The sequence below is a fragment of the Ambystoma mexicanum genome, chromosome 2p (genome assembly GCF_040938575.1).
Source record: "Ambystoma mexicanum isolate Mex_15411 chromosome 2p, UKY_AmexF1_1, whole genome shotgun sequence".
NCBI lineage: Eukaryota > Metazoa > Chordata > Amphibia > Caudata > Ambystomatidae > Ambystoma > Ambystoma mexicanum.
The window spans coordinates 159728864-159754548 of NC_090923.1; the positions used below are offsets into that span (position 1 = coordinate 159728864).

Here is a 25685-nt window from a genome sequence, read left to right on the forward strand (position 1 = left end):
CAGACTCCTAATGGCAAAGCCCGCCCGCGAACACTGATGTTAACAGCGCAATGTGCAAAACACTATTCTCACAGACAGTCATGCTCTAACACAGACCCATACACTCTTATTCTGATCTAAACATATCTTCAGAAACTGCACCATCTTGGTAGCTTCGTCCATCTATGCTTGTTGCTTCCATGCTGGAACACCGGCACCTTCTGTGAGGGTGCTAACCTGAGTTCCGAAGGTATACTGGGATATGTGTACCTTTTTTATATGGCGGCTGCTCTGTCCTGCATCTCTGCAATATCTTCCAGTACTAGCCTGTGCCCGAACGCAAATCCCCTTATCTTGCACTGCTAAGGTTGCTCCTGATATGGCGTGTGTTTATTGTTCTGACTGGAACGCAGATATAGAACGCCAGGGGGCGATCGCGTCCTTATTGTTTCACTACTAAGGCAGCTTTGGCTCATAACTTGTACTCTTAATGTATTGGGTTAGGGGCGGCTGGGGCGCGAATTGGTCAATGCCACTGACCCTAAAAGCCTTAAAATGATGATGGTCCAGTTTCCCCATCCAGCTCCCCACAAAAACGATCCAGTCAAATACTCTTCAGAGGAGCGTTTAGGAGAGCAGCATTTAATATCCTGGATTACAAACCGTTACATTGCTATTTCTTCCTATATTCGCTGACATTAATATGGGCCCACTGCTTAATTTTATGGGACTATTTGTATTCCGTTTCTCTAGGGGCAGGAGCGGTACAGTAAAACGGTGCTTCTTTTTCTTCCTTATAGACCCTTGATGCTTCAAGGCCGGTTCCTTTGACTTCCTTCTCAGGTTTAAATGAGGCTTCGGGGCAGAGCATGTCTAGGCCAGAGCTGCACCACAGCCACTGGATCACTTTCAATGTCTAGATGCGATAAAGAACGGCCCCTGTGACCTCACAATGGAGCCTCCAGTCTCCATGGCGATGGCCTCCCTGCAGAGTGGCCTGCTGTGGCTGGTTACGCTGAGGCGTGCTCACCGTCTCCCTCCAAGCCCCATTGCACCCCACACCTCGGACTCGCAGTAAGGCATCCATCCCACGCATTGAGTAATTGTCATGTCCCAGCAAAGGCGGTCAAAGTAACAAGTGAGTTTTAACAACTTCTAATCTAAAAAGCTTCTTAAAGAACGATCCAACATGTCTTCCAGTTACTTTTTAAAATTATGATATTCACGACGACAAATACTTTTGATTTTTTTTCCATCTTCGTTTTATCGCAATCCTTTTAAAACGGGATTTTGAGAGTACTTTTTCATGAATTTAAATGTAATTCTGTTGTTGAGGTGTACATGTTTTATACTGGGAAGAGACCACTAAACTAGTAGTGATCCCAGTCATAATGGTGAAACAGGCACAGTCCGACGGGTATAACTCCTTTGCCTTTCGTGGTAATGTGGGTCGTGGTAGGCTATATTCTTGCAAGGGGTATCAATGCGGTGAAGCAACCGAAACAGCAACAGTAAAAAGACTCCAAGACAAAAGAATGTCCAATAAAGATTATCCAAGTGTGTGTATGTATATTTAGTACCCGGTGAGGGCGCAATCAGAATGCAAGAGCCATTCTTGGCCCTCGCCGAGTCATTTCCAGGCCGGGAATCCCTTTGTCGGGATCCCACGGCCTTTGTCCCCGGCGGGGGGCGTGGCAGCCCCTCAGCCAATGAGGAGGCTCGAAGCGGGGCCATCCCCGCTCCGAGCCTCCCCGGCTGAGAGGCTGCATTCACCCCCGCTGGGGACTCTGATAAGCTTTTTTTTTTCTGCCCTTCCCGCCCCACTTACCTTTTTGCTGCTGAGTCCCCCGCTGGGGAACGATGCAGGCTCCAGCAGTGTGGAGACACACAGCTGGATGCTTGCATCGTCCCCTAGCAGGGACGCAGGTAAGTTTTTTTTTTTCTTTTTTCAACCTTCCCTTGCCTCCCGCCCTCCCAACCCTACTTACCTTCTTTGTTCCCAGCGCGTCCGCTCCCGATGGCTGCCATGGAAAGGGAAAACGGACTCCCGTTTTCTCTTTCCCGGCGGCCATTTTCTTGGTAGTTTTTTTTTTCCTGTCCCGAAACGCAGCGGCTTTTCGGGACAGAAAAAAATGCTTTTAGTGTCCTGGTCACGCACATAATGCGGGCCGGAGTACTAAAAGCAATATGACCCTCGCGGCGGGGGCATTACCTAAGTCGGTAATGCCCCCGCCGCGAGGGTCATATTGCTTAAATATATATTCAATGAAAAATACTTTAATTAATGATTAGTTAAGGTAATAAACTTATCACAACAAAACCCTGGAAATTCAGCAAAAGCCACTTTAACTTCCCGCCCACATGCTGTTGCTGAATTTCCAGTTTTTAAAAAATCTTAACTGATCATTAACTAAAGCTTTTTTCAGTGAATGTCAAGGGTTTTGTTATTCCATAGATTTTTTCCACGCTGCTGGCCATGGCCAGTAGGCACAGCCTTTGGCCATTTCCACTGGATATTTTAGAACACTACCAGAAAACTATCCATGGCCCTCACCCATGGCCAGTAGATCCGGCCTTCGACCGTGCCCACTGTCCATTTTAGAACACAACCAACCCACTAGCCATGCCAATCAGAGGCTGCGTCCACTACATTTTTCAAATCACTACCAGACCACTAACCATGTCCTTCAGCCTGGCCAGTGGGCTGTGCCCAATGTCCATTTTAGTATGCTAACAGACCACTATCCATGGCCTTCGACCCCGTCCACTGTATTTTTTAAATCACTACCAGATCACTAGCCATGTTTATCGGCCATAGCCTTTGGCCGTGCACACTCTATATTTTAAAACACTTGCGCGTTCCCATGAAACTTCCCCAATAATACTATATCCCCCATAATGCCATTTTCTATGGCATTGTGAATCCCTTCTCTTCTGAAAAATATGTCCTCTTGTGCTTTGCGATGGAAACACACCTAGGTAAGCCATTCCTGACTTCCCCAATGCATTGAATTTGAGGGGTTTTGTTGTGATAAGTTTCTTACATTAACTGATCATTAACTACATTTATTTCATTGAATTGCAAGGGTTTTGTTATTTCATAGATCGTTTCCGCACCACTGGCCATGGCCGAATGGCCCGAAACACTACCAGACCACTAGCCATGGCTTTTGGCCATGGCCAGCGGGCACAGCCTTCAGCCGTGGCCACTTTATATTTGAAAACACTTGCAACGCATTGCTCAAAGACGTTCATCAGTCGTGGACTGATTTTGACCTGTTTTGACAGTGGTATTGTTATGTATAAAAGATGGTAGGCTTTGAGAACTCACAATTGTTTTAGGCAATACGCAGTGAGATTAAATTATTTGCCAAGGATCACACATTTTGGTTAAGCACCGTGCTACAAACCTTTTATTTTATGGCCGGTCTCTTGCTGACTGGTGTGATACATTGCACTGTTACATTCGTTTGTCCTGCCCCCCCCAATTCTAGTGCTCATCTAGCTCCCTTGCACCGTCTCAGGCATTCCAGGCACTCGGCACTCAGACACAAATAATACACAAACCCAGAAGCTTGGGTGTAAAAGCTCTGTAATGTTAACACACACACCAGGCTCTGGAGGGCTGCATCGACTCTCACTCCTCCCAGGCCCAGCTCATAACTATGTACAATGCAAAGCTACATATTAATCTCCTCCCATTAGCCGTACGTATTCATAACAACCGGTTATTTCGCCGAAGAGAGGAAATCAAGTACATTTCGTAACTGACTGGCTGCTTCTGTGAAGCAGCCTTGGGAATTGAGCCAGCAGCTCCAGGACTGTGTACTTCTCAAAGAGGTAGGGCTATGGATGCCCATCTCTGAGGCCTGCCTGACCGGCAAACCGGACCGGCAAAGTACGAGGTCTGCTTGCGGGTGCCTTTTCGACCAGCAGGTCTGACCTGGCTGGCAGACCGGCACCCGCGAGCAGACCATGTTGAATGCACCGGCCTCCTCATTCCCATTTAGCCCTATGGGGCTCGAATGGGAATGGGGAGAATTTTATTCTGGCGCCCGGGATTGGGCAATTACCAGGTCCGCCAGGGCTATAATGCCCCGATAATTGGCCATTCCCAGGCGGCGTAAAAATAATATCTCTGGCGGAAGCCGTGCCGGTTTTACTGGCACGGCTGCCGCCGGCCGGAGTCATAATGAGGCTAAATGTCTTCAAGTAGGAGGCAGATGTCAGCAGAGTGTTTGATGGGAGAGCGAGCATTAAGCATAACTAGATGAAGCAGGTCTCTGCCTTTGAAGGTTTTCTGAGGAGGGGTACAGGAGTGTGGGACACCAGTCGGAGGAGGGGGAAGAGGGACAGGGAGAGAGGAGGAAGGAGCAGAGGTCAAAGTGGGCGGGAGCGGTCGGGAGCGGTGCTCCTATACTTTTTATTTTTCAGTTTCACCGTTCCTATGCTTTTATTTTAAAAAGAAACAATTCCGGAACGGTTTTGTTTTAAAATAAAAGTGTAGGAAGAAGTTGAAGCTTGCACTGCACTGAACATTCCCTTAAATAAAAGGTGTGTTATTTTTGGGGTTTGGAATGTGTGTGGGAGAGGCGCAGCGATGGGGTTTGTGGGGAGTGGGGCAGGGAACATAGCGCCACTACTTCTTTTTGTACACTTCAACCACTGGGAAGGAGTAGCAGGCACATGAAGGAATGTTATTATGGACGGCAGCCACTGGTCAAGGAGGAGGAGGAGGTTGGGTTGAGGACTCTGAGCCATGATAGGGCCATTGCGATAGACATTAATGATACACCTGGATGATGAGAAGCTGGATAAGAGAACTTCCCATCTAGTGCCACCATTAATGGGTGAGTATAGGATAGGAGAGAGAGCAGAGTTAAGATGAGGGGTCCAGAGGTCTTGACAGGGGACAGAAAAGAGTATATCAGTGACATTCTGTCTGGAGGTTGCACTGATGTAGGTTTCTGCAATGGGTAGACCAGGGTTGGTGGTAAGGAACTCTTTTTTTAAACTTTTCTCTTCCAGACTTTGTGAAGGAAGGAGGATAAGTGATAATAGATAGGCGAGCTAGTGAGTGCCATAGGTGTGGCAGAGAGATACGGATGGAGGATAGAAGCAGTAACTGCATGGCACAAGCACAAACTCACAAGGTAGCCTAGTTGCCTCAGGATAATAGCTCAGGGGGAGCCTGCTCGCCTTGAAAGCAGGCGACACGCCTGATTCCCGGGTCTGTGCTTAGAAACCTCTGGGTATTAAGCGCGTTATAAATAACCAATCATATATCAGTTAATACTTCTAAGCGCTATATTTCAGACAAAGTAGAGTATCTGAGACAGCGTTTCAAAATTACAAGGTAAGATTTATTTTGCGCATATCATCCACTTGAGCGGACTTTAGGTTCATCCACGACCAGTATTTCATGCAGAGTGGAGAAGTGAAGTGCCTGAATAATACACAGCATATTGTTTTATTCAAAAATGAATCCTGCATCAGCATAGGTCATTTGCTATTCATTTGCAAGAGATAACAACACAAATATGTTCAGACTAAATACACAATAATCCCCTAATCCCCAAAAGCCAGAACAAATTGCATATTCAACAGATGTTATTTTTATATCAAAAGTCTTCACTTTGCTTATGGCTTTGGTTACAAGCTCTTTTGCCAGTTCACGGACAGTGAATTATGTTTGAGGCCTCAACACAGAATCCACTTGCCCTCCATTCCAACAATGGTCACCCTATTTGCACAACCTTTAAAAGATACCTTTTGTGCGTTTAAAAAAGTGGAAGGGCTGAACACTGTGACTCATTGTGTAATTAACCTCTGCTTAGTGTGGCCAGTCTTTACATAACATTTAGCTAAGAGAATAGAGCCATATTGGAATAGCCTTTCTTACTTCGCAGAATATGAGGACCTGTCCTTAATGTTATTTAACCTAGGTTTATCGTTGGAGGCCAGGTGACTGATACGTGCCCTCTACACGGACCATGCCTTTTCTTGTAATGACTGACAGAGGAAGCCATGAGCACATTTCTATTTTGTTTCTACTCAAATGACAGCCAAATGCGACCCCATTTTGAATATTACTAAAAAAAAAAGGATTTTGATCAAGAAAAAGGCATTCGCTTAGGGCTAAGAAAGATGCATATTATTATTATATTCTAACATAGTAGCCGAAAAGGAGGGCAAACAGATGCAGTAAAACGACTTCGGTATAAAATTGGGGGTGCACAGTTGTTAGACACACCTTGATTCGAAATGTCCCAAACTGCACACAAATGCATTGCAAAATGGAGGGTGTACAGTTGTTAAACATACCTTGAATCAAAATTGCCCAAACAGCACACAAATGCAGTGAAATAAAAGAGGTATAGAAGGCATAGGGGAAACAGCAGAAAATTGGCTTATGGCACAGCTTGATTCAACATTGGTGAGTTAGTGGGTAGACATCAGGTAGTCAGAACATAGCTCACAAATGCTCTGCAATGGGAGAACCAGACTCCAGGAGAGCCAGAAGATCTTGGAGTAGCTGGCTGTATGCTGGGGGACTATTCCATGAGGTGGAAGGTGATGTAGCGTGAGGTGCTGTAGTGGAGGAGATGTGGTCCCCCACAAGTCCTCCCAGGCCTTTGTGTGGGCTTTGGTGCTGGGGGCCGGCTTCCTCGCCTGCCGGCTCCTGGTTCGCCAAAAAAGAAGGATTCAGCCAATTAGGAGCAGCAGGACTCCGTTGGCATGGTTACCCTCTGAGAAACTCTGGTGCCGAGGAATAGGGCGGCCATGCTGACAAACTAAATGATACCACAGAGCTGGTGCTGCACACATGTGAGGCAGGGACAATTCAGGGCAGATCAGTGCAAATTCGGAGTGCGGATGGCAGAGGGTAGTGCTGCTGCGCAGGATATTATTTTGAGTAGTGTACAACATCACAAGGCATGCCAATGCCCGATGGGCTTACCTGCCTTAATTGTAATCGGTGGAGTATTCTGGTCTCAGTGCAGGGTCGGGTCATGGGAGGGGGAACCAGGAGATCCCCTGGCGTTGGCGAGCACCAGGGGAAGAGGATTGTTTTATATATATATAGGTTATTCTAGTTTGCCTCGAACGTGCAGACTGGATTTGCGAATTCTCCATGTATTAGCATATTAGCAGCTCCCATGTGGGCCTAATCACAGCTTGATCTTTAGAGTGTCATACTTTAGGACTGATAGGAGCATGGTTTAAAAAAATGCAGATGCCATGTGTTTTCTGTTTGTTAGGAGATATTTAAAACTTAAAACTAAGACAACACAGAGCATCTGGGACTGTGGACTGTCTCCCATCCATGCACTGACCCGGCTTAGCTTCGGGGAAGGTGCAAATTTGCGGTGCCGTAATTAGCACCAAGGTCCCTTTGCGGGTTGGGTTTTAACACCTGCAAAAAGGAGGGGGGAGGAGACAGACAAGGTTGCTATCATACTAGGTCGAGGGACAATTCTGATAGAGTAAGTTCATAGAAGAAAGTAAGGGTAGGAGGGGAGGAGATCGGAACAGGGAGAAAGTGAGAGGAGGAGATAACAGAGAGTAAGCAATCAAAAAGAGCGGAGAAGCAAGAGGGGAGAGCGAATACACTTGCAGAAGTCAGTAGTAACACATAATGTTGCAAGCTAGGAAACAAGATGAAGATGGGATCAGCATGATTCAGGGCCACCATGAGTACAAGATTCAAAGGAAGTCCAGCATGAGAGTCGAGAAAGGTTGACACACCGTGAATCAATGAAGTCAAAACCAGCATTGGCCACAAGACGGTGATGGTGAAACCAGAATGTATCAGGACAGACTCCTGCAAAAGTAAGCTGAGGGGGTGGAGGGGTGGGAGGGGGAGCAGGGTAGAAGAATCAAGCAAAATAGGCAACACCTGTGTGCGAGAAGGGTGGGGGGCACAAGGTAACATCACAGGGGGACCAGAGGGGGTGGACACATGTTGGTGCATGCTTACCTGCTGTCTGAGCAGGGGGTGCTTACCTGCTGTCTGAGCAGGGGGTTGGGCCCTGGGTCCTCCTGGTCTGAACTGGTCCAAACAGGAATTGCCCTTATCTTCGTCAGCCCTTCGCTTCGTACGCCTGGGTGAGTTGCCCTTGATCTAAGAGTTAAGAGCAGGAAGGAAGAGGCAGGGCTATGAAGGTGGGTGGTGCTTAGGCCATGTGACCTAGATCCGCTTGCACCTGCTCCCCATCTGCAAGGGAAGAGGCTGGAGGGCTCCTTAAGTAGGGAAAAAGAGCTGCAACCAGGAAGGCACCAGGTGGGCGGGGCTTGCTAAGTGGGGAAAAACAGCGGCAACCTGGAAGGTGCCAGGGGGGCGGGTCTTAGGCCAGGTGACCTAGATCCACTTGCACCTGCTCCCCATCTGTCGCATGTGGTACCTTAATGTCACTACAACTAAAGTTTTTCCATGAATTTCATGGTTTCATTGCACTATATTGTTACACCTTCATGGTGCTTCAACTAACGTTTTTTCACCATCTTTCAAGGGTTTTGTTACAGTAAACTAATTCACCTCAACTGCCCCTTAAGTTTTTTCACTGAATTCTAAGGGGTTGATTATGATATATCTCCCACTACCTGTAATTCTGCCTTCTGTTCTGATAACATATTTCATGTCATATAATTTGTTAACAATATGTGTTCTTCATCTACGCAAATTTGGGTTTATCAAGTAGTTGATCTTTTTTTGTTCACTAGATTAGATTACTAATGGCGTAGTGTGATGAGGAAGACAGATGGGGTGTAATGTCACGGATTACAATTGGGCTACTGGGACAAGGAAGAAGGTGTGGGGATAATGCACATATTACTAATGTTCTAACTGGACAAAGAAGAGGTAGGTGGAAGTAAAGATAAGGTGTAAACAATTAACCTACCTCCATCTCAGGAAACCAACTTGACTGGATAATAAGTAACAATGTGGAGACGGCAGCCCCAAAAACTTGTCATGTATTTGGTCAGACCATCATAAAATTGAAACTACATTAACTCCCAAACAAAAAATTGACAAACCAAATAATATCCCAAACAAAGTCAAAGGGAGGAACCTAAAGAAAATCACGACTTCTATTCTTTCTCAAGGAATAAGTCATATCATGAACACTACATCAGATAATGTGTGACAAAATAACACAAACCTATAACAAGCACTTTCAGGAGCTCCCGTATAAGACAAACAAGTTAGGCCAAGAATAAACCACCAAAAATGGTTTAATGATGAATCCATAGTGCTTAAACAAGAAAAAAGGAGGCCTGAAAGAAAATGGTTAAAAGACCCCACCGAGGCCAACAAAACCATCTGGAAAAACGCAGACATCAAATACAAGCCCAAGCTTAACAAACTAAAAACAAACCACTATAATGAACAAATTGCCTCCACTTCTAATTCCACAGGGAAACTCTTCCAACTATTAAAAGCCATAGAGAAACCAAAAGCCCTCTCCCCACCATTCCAACCTACATAGACTGCGAAAGGGTACAAACGGCTTTTCAAAACAAAATTCTTAACGCAAGGGAAACAATAACAAAATGCAAGACAACTAGCCTCCCCCAATCTACCTCTACCGCAGAAGAAACCCAAAAAAATCACAGCCCTAAATTCCAGTTTACACCATTCACAATGGACAATATGAGGAAAACACTCACTAACACAAACTGTATATCCTGTACAGAAAACATACTGCCACCAAAACTGATATTAGACAACCCAGAAATATTCATTCCATTCCTCACAAGAATGGTAAATGCTTCCTTTAGGGACCATACTGTACATGCAACCATAAAAACAGTCACGTCACTCCTCTGGCCAAAATGCCTGAACTAAGCCAACAAGACCCCTCTTATCTCAGACCCATCACCAACTGTAACTTTTTACTGAAATATTTGACAAGATCACCACAGAACAATTATAAGAGTATGTAGACTGTAACAATCTACTCCACCCACAACCGTCAGGATTTAGACAAGCCATAGCACAGAGTCAGCATTAATTGATTTACAGACTGAGATGCTGGGACTTTGGTCCAGGGAAAAGCAGGCCTGCTGATCCTCCTGGACCTCTCGACAGCTTTCGATCTGTCAGCTCATCGGAAGCTCCGAGAGGCCAAAGATCTAGCTGGAAACTGCTCCGAAGGAGCCATTGATTGGGTGACATCCTTCCTTCAAGATAGACAATCCAAAATAATCTGGGGAAATTATTCATCATCATCCAAACCAGTGGATTGCGGCGTCCCTCAGGGAGCTAGTTTTCTCCCAACTGCTGTTCAATTTATACTTACGGTGCTTATGCACCTTGTTGACCCATCTCGGCATATTCTTCACCAACTTCGCTGATGATACTCAACTGGTATTCGAACTCAGTGGAGACTACAACCAAGACAGGTAGCATCTATATATAACACCATTGAATCCTGGATGAAGGGTAATTGGTTGTGCCTTAATGGCTCCAAAACAGAGCTTATGATCTTTGGTTCATACCATGCCAGAAAAAAAAACGTAGCCCATCCTACTCCAAATTTAACATCAAAGAAACTTCTATCATAGTATTGGAAAAAGTTAAAACGCTAGGCATTTATCTGCAGGCATCACTGGGAGCTGAAGCCCAGGTAGCCTATCTCAAAAGAAATTACCAATGCCACCAGAAACTATTAAGGAAAATCAGACCTTTACTAGACAAACAAAACAGCACAACAATTGCCAGGGCTACCATACTCTTAAGGTTAGATTATGGAAACGCTCTGCTGCTGGGTGCCAGTAATACATGCTTAAAACAGTGCCAAGTAATTCAGAACAACGCCATAAGAACCATAACTGGCAGAACAAAGAGGGAGCACATCACAGGAGAGAGGAGAGACCTTCGCTGGCTAGCCATAGAGAAACACATAACATTCAAATCATTGACACTGGTCCACCGCTGCCTATATGGAAACGCTCCAACATACTTAAAGAAACAATTCAAGAGATATGAACCAAGGTGAAATCTCAGATCTACAAACAAAGATCTTTTACAAGCTGTGTCAACCAAAAGGACAAAAGGCTTAGGTAGGGCCTTCCCCGGCTAAAGCAACAGCCAAAGGGAACAAACTACCAAAGACACTAAGAGCTGAAACAAACCTCCATTGCTTCAAAAATAAACTGAAGACCTTGCTCTTCAAATAAATCACTGCTAAAATCAACCTCTAAAAACAGCCACCACATTTTATTGTTGTCCTGTCACTAAGTCCTGTCTACATGGAATGAGCTCTGATGCCTGCGGGATGCAGCGCTATATAAACATATAAATAAAATAAATAAAGACTGGAGGGATATCTGTACTTCTGCCCTCTATATGATTGGGTAAAGGCACAGAACACCTCAGCCAGGGCTCTCACTTTGGTAGTAATGGATGAGCAGCCAGGATTAAGCTTTCAGGAGGTGATGCAGGTTGGTTCTTAAGTACAGTGAATCCCCAAAGCCCCCACAAAGGAATGTTCACACACTATGTTATGTGATTACAAACTTGTTAATATAAAATAAGATTCAGGAATATATATACATTTAAATAATAACACTTTGTACTTTGAAATACTCATACAAAGAACGGCAAATATATACATTCAATGTGGTACCACACAATACTTAAATTCAGTAAAAAATACACTAACTGCAGACAGTTTTAAATAGACATGTGAATTCTTAAGTGAGGACTATCAGCATAGAATAGGGAAGAAAGACAGGCTAGTTTTGTAGAGTGCAGAATGCTTTCTTTAGGCTAGATATCCAATTCTGTGTGAAGATCCCCCACCTGGGCAACCTGTAAGGGAAAAGTTGGGGTGTAACTTATCTTGTATTTTACGGCCCATCCAATAGTTAGGCAATATGCCCCGAGATTGTGTCAGGTCTTGTCTTCAATTCAACGCGGAAGCTGCTGAGCCCCACAGACCCACCAAAGCGTATCGTTCTCAACTAACTAAAAAGCACTGTTGAGCCCGTGACACCCCAGGGGGAAAGGGGAATTTGGATAACATAACAACATCAGACACTGGAACTTGAACTTCCTTCAGGAGGTTAGTATCTGCATAATGAGAAATTAACAGGTGGAACAAATATAAGTAAGAACTTTAAAGTGTAATTCAAACTCAAAATAAATACATTAATCTCAATTACCCGATAATCCTCTGCAAATGCCAAGAGGATAATATTTGTATTATATTTCTAGTTTTCTCTGGTATAAATTTCTCTTTAAAAAGAATAGCACTTAAAATGAAATTAGTTCAGCAAGTGCTCATATTCCTAATACAATGGAATGCGCACTATTTAATTTAACTTGAAACTTCTTCTTCTTTCAGGACTTCTTTAGACTCAATAAAAAAATAAAATTAAATAAAGAGTTCTTTAGATTGCCATGAAGTCACCACTTATAAATAGAATCAGTCATTCAGTAATTTAAATTATAAAGTTTGTGCACAATGGACCTTTAAAGAGATAACTGAGCTGGAATCCTTATTTCTTTAAGAACTGTAAAAGTTGGGTTACCCCTGAAGATTTTTCAAAAGATGACCTTTGTAATATTGTCTTTTTCTTTTTTGTGTTTAGAAATTAGTTGCATTTGAAGAAAGAATTCTTGCTTTAAAAATAGTTCTGTAGTGCTGTTTATCAAACTTAGTTCACAACATAGAAGATTCACTTCAGAGTAGTCTTTTTGTATTTAACATAGAAGAGCGCTTTCAAAAAAAATAATTTTCCCTCAGCTGGAAAGTCTCTGTCTAGCTGTTCAGTCGCCGCGCATGCGTAGTAAAGTTTAAATCCAATGTAAACAAACTAACGATAGAACTGAATGTACGCGTAGCCAAAAAGAAAAAATAAAGAAAAAACGCAACTACAAAAAAAAAATCGCTTACCTTATCTTCAAGTCCAAACCCAGAAAGGACTTACAAAGAATACGAGCAAACTTGCGATGCTGAATCCGTTCTAACCAACTCCGTCACACGCGGCTGACACACGCGACTCAAGAAGCATCAAACGTTACCCCAAACAACGGGAAAAAAAGGAATCTCTAAAGGTAAGTGAAAAAACAAGTTAAAGAAAACTACGTTTTATCACGCTAATAAAATTAATGCTAACAACTTAAAATGCAAGAAGAATACCGCGTAATAAAAAACACGCCAAATGTCAAAAATATTCAAAAAGTTAAAATTGTCTGTAATTTAAAAACTGAAAATGAAGTACTTTAAGCAAGATATTTTCTTTTCAAAAGTTTCCACTATATTTAAGATGTGGTACTTATCTCTGATCTTGAGTTTCAAGTTGCTGAACGTTGCTGAACTTCAGTCTTCAATAATTTAACGGTATCTTCTTTCTTTAAAGTTTAGAAGGATCTTAAACAGGATATTAAACCTTGACTATTCCTCGGAAGGCACTAGGCCAGAAAGAACACAGGATAACACAAAAACATGACTTGCTTTCAGGAAACACAAAATGAAAGGCAGTTTAGAATGTTAAAGTGTTGCCTTTGTTTTCTCTCAACCAATCATGGCTCTGGCTCATCTCCTCCATTTTGGCTTGGGCTCCCGACTGTACTCTGGAAACTAAAGTTAAGGCCTAACCAAGTAATAGGAGGAAATAGTCAGAAATAAAATATTAAAACTTTATTATTTCACAGGAATCTACACTGGTTTCTATCTTTTATTTCTTATCTTATCTCTACACCCAAACTCTTGCAGAACGCTCTCCAAAACCTTGACACAAATTGTGAACCTCTGTCTGAAATCACCTGATTAGGGAGACCATGCAATCGCACAACACCTTGAGAAAAACTTTGCGCTCATTTTTCTGCAGAAACTTCCCCTTTAACAGGAATAAAATGTCCTTCCTTTGTAAGCAAATCCACTACCACTAAAATTGTCGAATAACCCTGATCTTTAGTTAGATCTACAATGAAATCCATAGCAATAGTATGCCAAGGGTGAGGTGGAATAGGAAGAGGTTCAAGAAGACCTAATGGTTTTCCCACCTGAGGCTTAGCTCTAGCACAAATTTCGCAAGTCTTGACAAAATTCAATGTATCTATTCTCATTGTCTCCCACCAGAAGTGTCTCCTAACTAGTTCCAAAGTCTTTCGAAATCCAGGATGCCCTGAAAGTATTGATTTGTGACACTCAGTCAAAATCTTTTCACGAAGCTTCACTGAAGGTAAATATAACCTAGAATCAAAATAAGGTAATCCACATTTAATTTCTCTAACTGGATCTTGTCTCTTCCAATTATCTAACTGCTCTGGATTCATACACTCCTGAATTTCTTTAAAAATACTTTCCTCATTAGAAATACCTGCCACAATGAAGCGCTCAGAAGGAATTAGTGGTTGTTGATTCAATTCTTTTTCTTGTTCACACCCAGGAAAATTCCGGGATAAAGCATCAGCTTTTCCGTTCAATTTTCCGGGTTTAAAAGTTACCACAAAATCATAGTCAGCAAAAAATAGAGACCATCGTAATTCTCTGGGTGTTAATGTTTTTGCTGATTTTAGAAATAACAAATTACGATGGTCAGTCAAAACTGTAACTGTATGTTTTGCCCCTTTTAAATAATGTCGCCATTCTTCAAAGGCACTCTTAATGGCCAAAAGTTCTCTGTCCTTAATGGTATGGTTAATTTCTGCTGAAGAGAATTTTTTGGAGAAATATGCAACTGGATGTAACTGTCCAGTCTTCTCATGTCTTTGTGACAAAACTGCCCCCATGGCTAAGTTAGAAGCATCTGCTTCAACAAAAAATGGTTTAATAGGATTTGGATGAAGTAAAATTGGACCAGAAGTAAAGGAATTTTTAATGATTGAAAGGCTTCCTCTGCTTCTTGACTCCAAAATAATTTTTCTCCTTTTCTTAAAAGTTTAGTAATCGGGGTAACAATCTGTGAAAAACCATCAATAAATCTTCTGTAAAAATTAGCAAAACCCAAAAAACTTTGTACCTCTTTTACCTTTGTCGGGGAAGGCCAATCTTTCACAGCTTGAACTTTCTTTGAATCCATCTCAAGACCTTTAGGTGATATTACAAAACCAAGAAACTCAACTGACTCTGTATGAAATTGGCTTTTCTCTAATTTAGCATACAAATGATTGTCACGTAATTTCTGAAGAACAGTCTTGACATGAACTTGATGTTGTTCCAGATTCTTAGAATAAATCAATATGTCCTCTATGTAAACCACCACAAAAATGTCCAAAAATTCTCTAAGAACCTCATTAATAAAATACTGGAAGGCAGCAGGAGCATTACACAATCCGAAAGGCATAACTTGATATTCATAGAGTCCATATCGAGTTTTGAAGGCTGTTTTCCACTCGTCTCCTTCACGAACTCTGACAAGATGATATGCCCCACGAAGATCTAATTTAGAGAAGATTTCTGCTCCTTGAATTTGATCAAGCATCACTGAAATTAAAGGTAGCGGATATCTGTTTTTTATTGTTACCTTATTAAGGGCTCTATAGTCAATACAAGTTCGAAGTGTTCCTTCCTTTTTTGGGACAAAAAATAATGGAGACGCAGTTGGAGATTGAGAATTTCTAATAAATCCTTTTGCCAGATTTTCAGTCAAATACTCCTTTAAATAATCATTTTCTTTTTCTGTGAGGGCATAAACTCTGCTACATGGAAGATTAGCTCCGGGTTCAAGATCTATTTTGCAGTCAAAAGATCTATGTGGAGGTAATTCATTTGCAATTGCTTCATCAAAAACATCTTTAAACTCCCAGTAACAATCAGGCAATTCTCCCATTACAGCACCAATTGAATGAGATTGTAAAAGAACTCCAACCCCACCTAATCCCTTAACCACAGAATCTTCATGAGCCTGAAAACTTTCTAGTGAAGAAAAGGTAAAACAATGTTCTTTACAAAATTCAGACTTCAATTCAATCACTCTTCTTCCCCAATCAATCATTGGATTATGAAATGTTAGCCAAGGCATTCCCAATATGATTTTAAACTGTGGTGTATAAATAATTTCAAAAATCAACTCCTCCCCATGACTACCTGCCATAACCATTGTTAAAGGTGAAGTTCCATGAGTGATTGGACCTGAGGTTAACATTGATCCATCAACTGAATTTACTTGTTCAACAAAATCCTTCTTTATCAAAGGGATTCCCAAGTCTTTTGCCACTTCCCAATCCATAAAATTTTCAGTAGCTCCAGAATCTATAACCACTGGACCATTTCCCACCAACTTCTTATCAAAGAATAAGGATACATTTACTGTTATATGTGGCACAGCCGCTTGTAGAGTATTTGCCACTTGATGAGTCCGATTAGTAGTAGATTGATTCTTTTTTGGAGTAAAGGGACAGTTACCCAGGAAATGACCACTTCTACCACAATAAAGACAGAGATTATTTGCACGTCTTCTCTCTCTTTCTTCCTTTGATAGAGGCCCTCTAACCTTCCCAACTGTCTCTGGAGTCTCAGCCTTAAAATCCTTATTTACAAATTCTAGTCTTGGTCTCTCAATTCTTGAATTAAACCTTAAATCCCCTGAAAATTTCCTACGCTCCTGCCTTCTTTCATTTTGACGGAAATCTAATTGCAAGGTTAGATCCATCAAGGCCTCACAACATGAAGGTCTTTCGACAACAGTTGCCAAGGCATCTTTTAATTCATCCTTTAGTCCTCTATAAAATAAAGAAGCTCTCTTCTCGCCATTGACTTTCCAAAACTAAAGTCTTAAATTGGGTGATATAACTCACTAAATCTCTACTACCTTGCTTTAATTCAAGCAAATCCCCATCAACCTGAAGAGACATTTGTCTTTTATCAAAAAGTTTACTGAATTCATCCTTAAAAAGTTTAAAATTATACAAGGCCGGATTGTCTTGTTTAACTAACAAACTCGCCCAACTAGCAGCCTCTCCAGAGAGATATGATAACATAAAAGTTATCTTTGAAGAGTCAGAAATAAATACCTCTGGTCTGCTCAAGAAATGTAACTCACATTGAGTACTAAATGTTTGAAATCTTCTAGAGTCACCATTAAAACGTACAGGTGGAGCTAGAGGTACAGGCAAAATCAGAGATCTCAAACCACCTACAGCACCTGACTCAGATTCACTTCTACCCACTGAACCCTCTCTTATTAAAACTGGAGGAGGATTCTCTTTATCTTGTACTAGCTCATTACTTGAAATTCTCTCTTCTGTAACTTCTAGAATACTATTCATTTTAATACTCATTTCATCTACCTTTTTATTTAAAAGAACATTTTCATTTATCACAACCCTCAACTCATCCTCTCTGAACCCTTTTATCATTTCCTCAATTGCTTCCATGGTGGTCTAATGAGGTCTCAGCAGCTTGGGCGAAGTAAATTACTTGGGCCTTTCATTCTGTCAGGTCTTGTCTTCAATTCAACGCGGAAGCTGCTGAGCCCCACAGACCCACCAAAGCGTATCATTATCAACTAACTAAAAAGCACTGTTGAGCCCGTGACACCCCAGGGGGAAAGGAGAATTTGGATAACATAACAACATCAGACACTGGAACTTGAACTTCCTTTAGGAGGTTAGTATCTGCATAATGAGAAATTAACAGGTGGAACAAATATAAGTAAGTACTTTAAAGTGTAATTGAAACTCAAAATAAATACATTAATCTCAATTACCTGATAATCCTCTGCAAATGTCAAGAGGATAATATTTGTATTATATTTCTAGTTTTCTCTGGTATAAATTTCTCTTTAAAAAGAATAGCACTTAAAATGAAATTAGTTCAGCAAGTGTTCATATTCCTAATACAATGGAATGTGCACTATTTAATTTAACTTGAAACTTCTTCTTCTTTCAGGACTTCTTTAGACTCAATAAAAAATAAAGTTAAAGAGTTCTTTAGATTGCCATGAAGTCACCACTTATAAATAGAATTAGTCATTCAGTAATTTAAATTATAAAGTTTGTGCACAATGGACCTTTAAAGAGATAACTGAGCTGGAATCCTTATTTCTTTAAGAACTGTAAAAGTTGGGTTACCTCTGAAGATTTTTCAAAAGATGACCTTTGTAATATTTTCTTTTTCTTTTTTGTGTTTAGAAATTAGTTGCATTTGAAGAAAGAATTCTTGCTTTAAAAATAGTTCTGTAGTGCTGTTTATCAAACTTAGTTCACAACATAGAAAATTCACTTCAGAGTAGTCTTTTTGTATTTAACATAGAAGAGCGCTTTCAAAAAAAATAATTTTCCCTCAGCTGGAAAGTCTCTGTCTAGCTGTTCAGTCGCCGCGCATGTGTAGTAAAGTTTAAATCCAATGTAAACAAACTAACGATAGAACTGAACGTATGCGTAGCCAAAAAGAAAAAATAAAGAAAAAACGCAACTACAAAAAAAAAATCGCTTACCTTATCTTCAAGTCCAAACCCAGAAAGGACTTACAAAGAATACGAGCAAACTTGCGATGCTGAATCCGTTCTAACCAACTCCGTCACACGCGGCTGACACACGCGACTCAAGAAGCATCAAACGTTACCCCAAACAACGGGAAAAAAAGGAATCTCTAAAGGTAAGTGAAAAAACAAGTTAAAGAAAACTACTTTTTATCACACTAATAAAATTAATGCTAACAACTTAAAATGCAAGAAGAATACCACGTAATAAAAAAAACGCCAAAAGTCAAAAATATTCAAAAAGTTAAAATTGTCTGTAATTTAAAAACAGAAAATGAAGTACTTTAAGCAAGATATTTTCTTTTCAAAAGTTTCCACTATATTTAAGATGTGGTACTTATCTCTGATTTTGAGTTTCAAGTTGCTGAACGTTGCTGAACTTCAGTCTTCAATAATTTAACGATATCTTCTTTCTTTAAAGTTTAGAAGGATCTTAAACAGGATATTAAACCTTGACTATTCCTCAGAAGGCACTAGGCCAGAAAAAACACAGGATAACACAAAAACATGACTTGCTTTCAGGAAACACAAAATGAAAGGCAGTTTAGAATGTTAAAGTTTTGCCTTTGTTTTCTCTCAACCAATCATGGCTCTGGCTCATCTCCTCCATTTTGGCTTGGGCTCCCGACTGTACTCTGGAAACTAAAGTTAAGGCCTAACCAAGTAATAGAAGGAAATAGTCAGAAATAAAATATTAAAACTTTATTATTTCACAGGAATCTACATTGGTTTCTATCTTTTATTTCTAAGAGACCTGTCTTTGACCAGAGACCTGACAGATTGCAGGCCATTACCGCATAAGGTAATGCCCCCGGGGCCCGTAGTCGAGGCGCATATTGCCATTAGTACCCCGGCTTGTTAGAATGGGGTACTAATGTTTTATTTTCGCTGCTGCAAGACATGTTGTGTTTCGTAGCCATAAAAAAAGTTGAAAAAGTAACAAAAATGGCCGCTGCGGACAGAAAATGTAGTCCGTTTTCTCTTTCCATCGCAGTCATAGTAAACAAAGAAAATGGCCACCATGGAAGAGGAGACGGGACTACCAGTAGTCCCTTCTCCCCTTCCATAGCAGCCATTGAAGTACATTGAAGCAAAAAAGTAAACAAAATAATGCCCGCCATGGAAAGGGAGAAGGGACTATAGGTGGCCCCTTCTCCTTTTCCATGGTGGCCAGTCGCGGTAAGTACTCTGCGCTTCACAGAGCTCCGAGCCTTCTGGGGCAGGTAAAGCACTGCGTGGGGCAATGAGCTTTTGTTTTACAAGCTCATTGACCCTTGCCGGGTCGTAATGTTCAATAACCTTCTGCTTTCTTTAAAAGGTTCTACCACACCAAAGTACCTGAGAGGCCACAGAAGAACAGGATCCAAGACAACTCTGGGACCCGTGGGCGACTCCTGAAGCTAGAAGATGCTCTTCCTCTTCACAGTAACTTTTGTGCCTTGGCAGGCGAAGTGGCATGGTTTCTCGGTTTCAATCGACGATTCTCTCAGAGGATGGACCCCCTGGGAAGAAGGAGCCACTGGGATGCTGAGTCCAAGAAAAAGAATGGCACCAAAGTCTTTTTGTAGTGCAGCAGCTTTGGTCTTTGCAGTGCTCTCCTTTGGTCGACGATTTCTCTGACTGTAGAAGTCCTGTGAAGATCAACCTTTCTGTGGGCTCCTTAAAGGCTTAGCAAATGAGATTAAGACCCCTTGGACCCTTCTATGATTTCCAGCGGTGACGAGTGCATGGGTCACTTTTGGTGCCGGATTTTCACGGTTTTCCAACCTTTGGTTCTTTGGCGATGCAGCTGCAGCACAGCCCTCTGTATGGCTTCTGGCAACCTGGAGTGGACCTCAGACCCTCACAAAGTCTGGACCCTCCGGACATCTTCGTTAGCTTCTGGTGGTGGGAAACCCACTGACAGACCTCACTCTGAACTCAGTGATGCTGGACCCTCTCCAGCGGGACAAAATGGGCAGTGATGGTGGCAGGGATGTCATGCACTCAGGAGGAAGGGAACAGAGACAGGGCTTCCCAGGACTTTGGTAAACAAGGTAAAAGGCAAAAGAAAACAAGTGGCCACAGTGGCCATCTTGCCTTTGTGTCGGAATCCATTTGTTCCTGTGGCAGGGCCTGGGTGTCCCAAAATGGAGGACACTCAGAGCCACTGCCAAGCCAGCATGTAGCTGCCACCAGCCCATACCCTGTTCTCTGGGAAACACACAGGTGCCTAAAACACACATAATGGGTACACCCACCCATCAGAGCCATAACAGTATCCCATGGGTGTTGTTCACCAAAAGATAAACATGAAAAGCTACACTGCCAGAGGTCCAGCTGGACCTCAGTGGCAGAAAACAGAGAAAACACACACAGAGAAGTGGTAGGACAAGGACCAGGAGGCTCTGACCCTCCATAAGGCATTTCCATCATCACATTGCGTTACTGATGGTTTACTAGGAAAATGAATAGCTAGGTGGGGTTAGACTGTTACGAGTAAGAGTGAGGTGGGCATAATAGGGGACTATGATATGGAACAGTAAGGTGCAGGTAGTAAGACCGTGACAAGGAAGAGTGAGGCAGGGGTACTGGGGCCTGTGACGAGGAAGAGTGAGGTGGGAACTGTGAGTAGGAAGATCGAGTTGTGGTAGTTAGGGACTGCAAGGAGGTGAGGTGGGGAACTGGGGATCTGTGACCAGGAAGAGTGAGGTTGTGTGCTCAGGGACTGCGATGAGGAAGAGTAAGGTAGAAATAATAGGGTCTGTGACAAGGAACAGGAAGGTGGGAGTAATGGGGAATGCGACAAAGAAGTACAAGGTATGTTTAGTGGGGATCTCTGATGAGGAAGAATGAGGTTAGGTCAGTGGGAGACTGACGAGGAAGAATGAAGTGTGGTGTGTGTGAACCAGAAGAAGGACTAGGACTAACATGTTAAGGATGCTTTATTTAAATACAAAGAAAATGATTATCTAGTCATACTGCTATGTTCCCTGCATAACAAACTAAAAAGTAAGGGTTCTTGTCAAAGCCCAAATGAAATAGTCCAGATTCTAGCAGCTATCTGGTCACTACCACTTAAGAAAATATAACAGACAAAGGATGCCTGAGCATTAGCCTCTGTCCTGAGCTTCTGCCTGACCCAATCACTTGGATCTCTTTCACCAGTTCACTCTTTAAAGGTTCATCACTTGTTCTCAATACAGTTCTCCACCCTTCAGGATTTGCATACCAGTCTTAATTACACACAGTTCCCTCTTTCCACAAAGAAAAGGTTTTCTTAAGGCGATACCACTGTTCCCTACTTGGTACTTTCTGTGTTCTGATTTGGTGCTTAATGATTGAAACCCTGCAAGTTTTCTTCCTCCCCAGTTCAACTTGTCATCTTTCATGTTTCCTTGGCTCACCATAGTCTTCTGGCCCTCAGACAGGCTTATTTCAGTGGGGCCTCAGTGGACGTATGCTCATTTGGGTTTTCATGGCTTCCCTAACCATTGTGTCTTTCCCAAACTTGAATATTACTCTCTCTCATTTTCTCTGTGCTCTCCGAATCCCTATGGCCCTTTGATAGGCTTGCTTTTCCGCTAGTCGGGTTTGTCTGGCTCCTGTAACCCTTGTGGCTTTTCCAGGCTCTATTCTCACTGTTTGCCCCTCTGGACAGCATTACCTCTTCAGGAGCTTTGACCTCCCTTCTGCTGCTCGGCAGCTAATGCATTTCTCGTGCGGAGCTCGGGTATCTCTGCCGCAGTCTGATCTCTGCATCAGTTAACATGACCCAGGCCCACCATGGCTTACATATGGTCGTGCCACCAGACGAGACGCTCGCTTTACCATCCCTATCTCCTTCTTCACCCAGGCTTCTTTGCAGGTCAGGATACCAGCATTCCAGCGTCTTGCGAGCATCTCGTTCGCTCTCCACGTTACCGCTGGCTCACTGGTCTAGCATGGCTCTGCCCCTCTAGCATGCCTTCACAAAAGAAGCTCTCTGCTACATAGGATTCTTTACCACTACTTCCATGTTCCTCGTGGTTTTATGTACAAACAAAGGGGGTGTGTTGTTTTTCTTAGACTGTGGGAGTTCAAACAGGAACTAGCATTACCTGAAGCCAAAGAGATTCAAGAGATGTCACTAATGGGTAAATACAAAACATTGTCAACAACAGTTTTTCTGATTCCTATTTAGTCAGATGTGTTCTGTACAGGGAGTTTCTTACCAGAATGAGAGTCCTTATCCACACGAGGGGAGTCACTCCCAGTGAGATCCCCATTGCCCAGGCCCCTAGGAGGGTCTTGCTGAGTGGGCTCACCTCCCTAGCATTAAATGGGGTGGCTCCCCTCTAGGGGAAAGTCCATATTCATCACAAGTAGTTGGGGACTTTGCGAGGAAGCCTAAGGTGAGGTATTTGGGGTCTTGTTATGGGCAAGAGTAAGGTGGGAGTAATGTGGAACTGTGAGGAGGAATAATGAGGTGGGCTAGTGGGGGACTGTGACGAGGAAGGGTAAGGTGGGAAGGGTAAGGTGGGAAAGTGGGGGACTGTGATGAGGAAGAGTGAGATGGAGATAGTGGGGGAATGTGACACGGATGAGTAAAGTGGGAGTAATAGGTGTTTGTGATGAGGATGAGAAAGAGTGAGGTGGGGTACTGGGAGATTGTGAGGAGGAAGAGTGAGGTGGGCATAATGGGGGACTGTGATGCGGTAGAGTGAGGTGCCGGTAGTGGTGGACCGTGATGAGGAAGAGTGAGATGGTTATAGTGGAGAACTGTGATGGGAAGGGAGTGTGTTGGGTTAGCAGGAGACTGTGATGAAGAATCATGAATTTGGGTAGTGGGGGTGTGAGGAGGAAAGGGGAATGTGTGGTGCATTTCCCCATGGAAAAAGAATTACCTACATGTTGGAAGAATTGGCTCTGGAGATTGGAATGTGAACAGAGGACCTGTAATTAAATATGAAGCTGTGCAAGTAAGCTCTATACAAACACAAGTTCGCAATATTGGAAGAAAGTATTGGTTCTTGAGAGTGACCCCAGGATAATCACCTAGTAATTTGTGAGAGGGATGGTATTTGGGGGATTTAACAGAGACAGATAATTTGGCCACCTGCAGGAAGGACAGGCTCGGGGGACATTTAAAAATCTTTCTGCGAGGAACAAACTGTAAGAGTGTCCTCCCTATTCAACCAACCACAGTCAGCACACACCAAGTGCCTCCTCAAAGTACTTCTAGGCATCTGCAGAAATAATGGGTCTGGACATTCTCTTCAGAGACAGTGACCTTTGCTTGTAAAAAAGATAGGCAAGAGAGGAGTCACTCAGGGGATGGAGAACCAGTCACATGCAGAAAGGTTGGTTTCTGGTCATTAAGCCTATAAGACAGTTTTGCGAGTAAAGTGCTTGCCCCTCACAGCCTTGACAACACAAGATCAAAATGCCAGCTAAGCCCTTCGCCATTCTGAAGTCTACAAATTCAGTCTGAATACATGGCTAGTAGCCCCTATTATTGCAGGCCCTGCAGGCTGTGCTACACAACATCATTAATTTTGATCTAGTACAAGGGAACCTGTTAAAATATTAGGCTGGATGGTCCAGAGAACTGTCACATGGATACAAAGGATCCCCTCCATGGAATGATAAGCTAAAGTGGTTAGCACATGGATTGAGAGCCTTTCACCTGAAGTGTAGGATGAACTTAGTGCGGCAGAACAGGTTTGCAAAGTCATTCACCTCAAATAGTGGATAGGATCAATAAGACTGGAAAGGGTTAAAGGGTTTCACAAAGAAACTGCACTTCCTTCCTCTGAGACGTCATGGATTTAGAGGTTTTCCTAAAATCTTGGGGTTTAGGAAATTGTCACAGGGATCGAGATCGATATCAGGGCCACCTGGTGTATTTATGGGAATTTTACAAGAATGTTTAACTCCACGCCACACCATTGGAACATATATTTCAAAACACAAATTGATCAGAAGGTGGTCTCTTTCTGGTTTCCTCACACTGAGGTTGGTGAATTTATCTGATCATCCATTTTATGGCTCCTCTCTAAAAGAATGAGCTGCTGATCTCCATTCACTGAAATTATTCATCCTTTTTCTCCAAGGCCCAGATGGGAATGCTGATATAGGAATGATTACATCACCAAAATATAGAAGGATTGTTTTAATGATTAGGATAAATGTTCTCCCCCTGAAGGATCTCAGAAGGGCATGTTTGGCCCTCATTTTATTTATAATGCAGCCAGGTCTTATATGTATGTAATGTCATTATTTATGGATCTTAATTATATCAATTTTATTCATTATGGTAGCAGCTTTTAGTAGATGCATATGGTTTTTATAACCTGTATTTGTTTATCATATAACTTAGTAGAGAGTATTGCTACACACTGAAGGAACTACGCCACACTTAGTGCTAGTGAACTGGTTAGTATGTGTTGCATTGCCCTTTTAGGATAACACGTGTTTCGAAGACACACCTGTGTCCTTTTCAAATCATCTAATATCAAAGCTGCATAATGTATTTAGTACATTCATACAATGATATCAACAAGTCAAGTGTACGTAACAAATCAAAATGCAATGTATAATCACATTAGTGTAGATACAAAATCCAAATAATAATATTTATGTTGTAAAATCACAGACAGCTTGGGAGGGGTGAAAGGGGAGGAGGTTTAAGGTAAATGGACATGAGAGAATAAAAATGGGGAGAAAAATATAAAAAGAACAGCATGTAAGTATTTCAATTAAAGTGAACAAGTCATATGAACGTGACGTAATAGTTCATTTTGATATATGATGTATAGTTGCACCCATGGGAGCCTTACCTATGTTCCAAATCTAGGGTTCCAATACGATGAGTCAAAATATCACGGGATGAATCCTCCTATTAAAAATTAGGTCAGAAATCACGAGTTAATAACCGTTTTAGCACTTAGCCATCATTTATTTAGAAAAAAGCCTTTGGCGTCTGCTAAGCCATATAATATTTGCCTGACAAGGATACACAAATGTATGTCTACTTGAAGGGTGATAGTCTAACATACAAGATAACTTGGAGTCTGTCACTTTCAATGGGCTAATGGTCTAATTTCAACTCGACTCAACGCAAGCTCATACTCGACCTTGAAAGAATTTCTGATTTGTTTTCAGCCGTATGCTTGTATCGCTACGGTTGCATGTGCCCGAATGCTACAAAAGTATTACCACCTATACACGAGGGTCCGTGGTAAAGTATTGTCTAAAAATAACATGCCCGCTTAGTCGGGCATGATGTTAGGGCTTACCTTAGAGTT

The 25685-nt window shown here is 42.3% G+C and overlaps 1 protein-coding gene across 1 annotated transcript in view; it reads left to right on the forward strand.

The window, feature by feature from the left end:
• The first annotated feature begins 997 nt into the window (after positions 1 to 997).
• C2PH3orf20 (chromosome 2p C3orf20 homolog) overlaps positions 998 to 25685 on the forward strand; it is a 746030-nt gene continuing 721342 nt past the window's right edge. Inside the window, exon 1 of the mRNA XM_069643014.1 lies at positions 998 to 1117. The gene's annotated coding sequence lies outside the window, so the exon portion shown is untranslated. The remainder of the gene's footprint in view (positions 1118 to 25685) is intronic.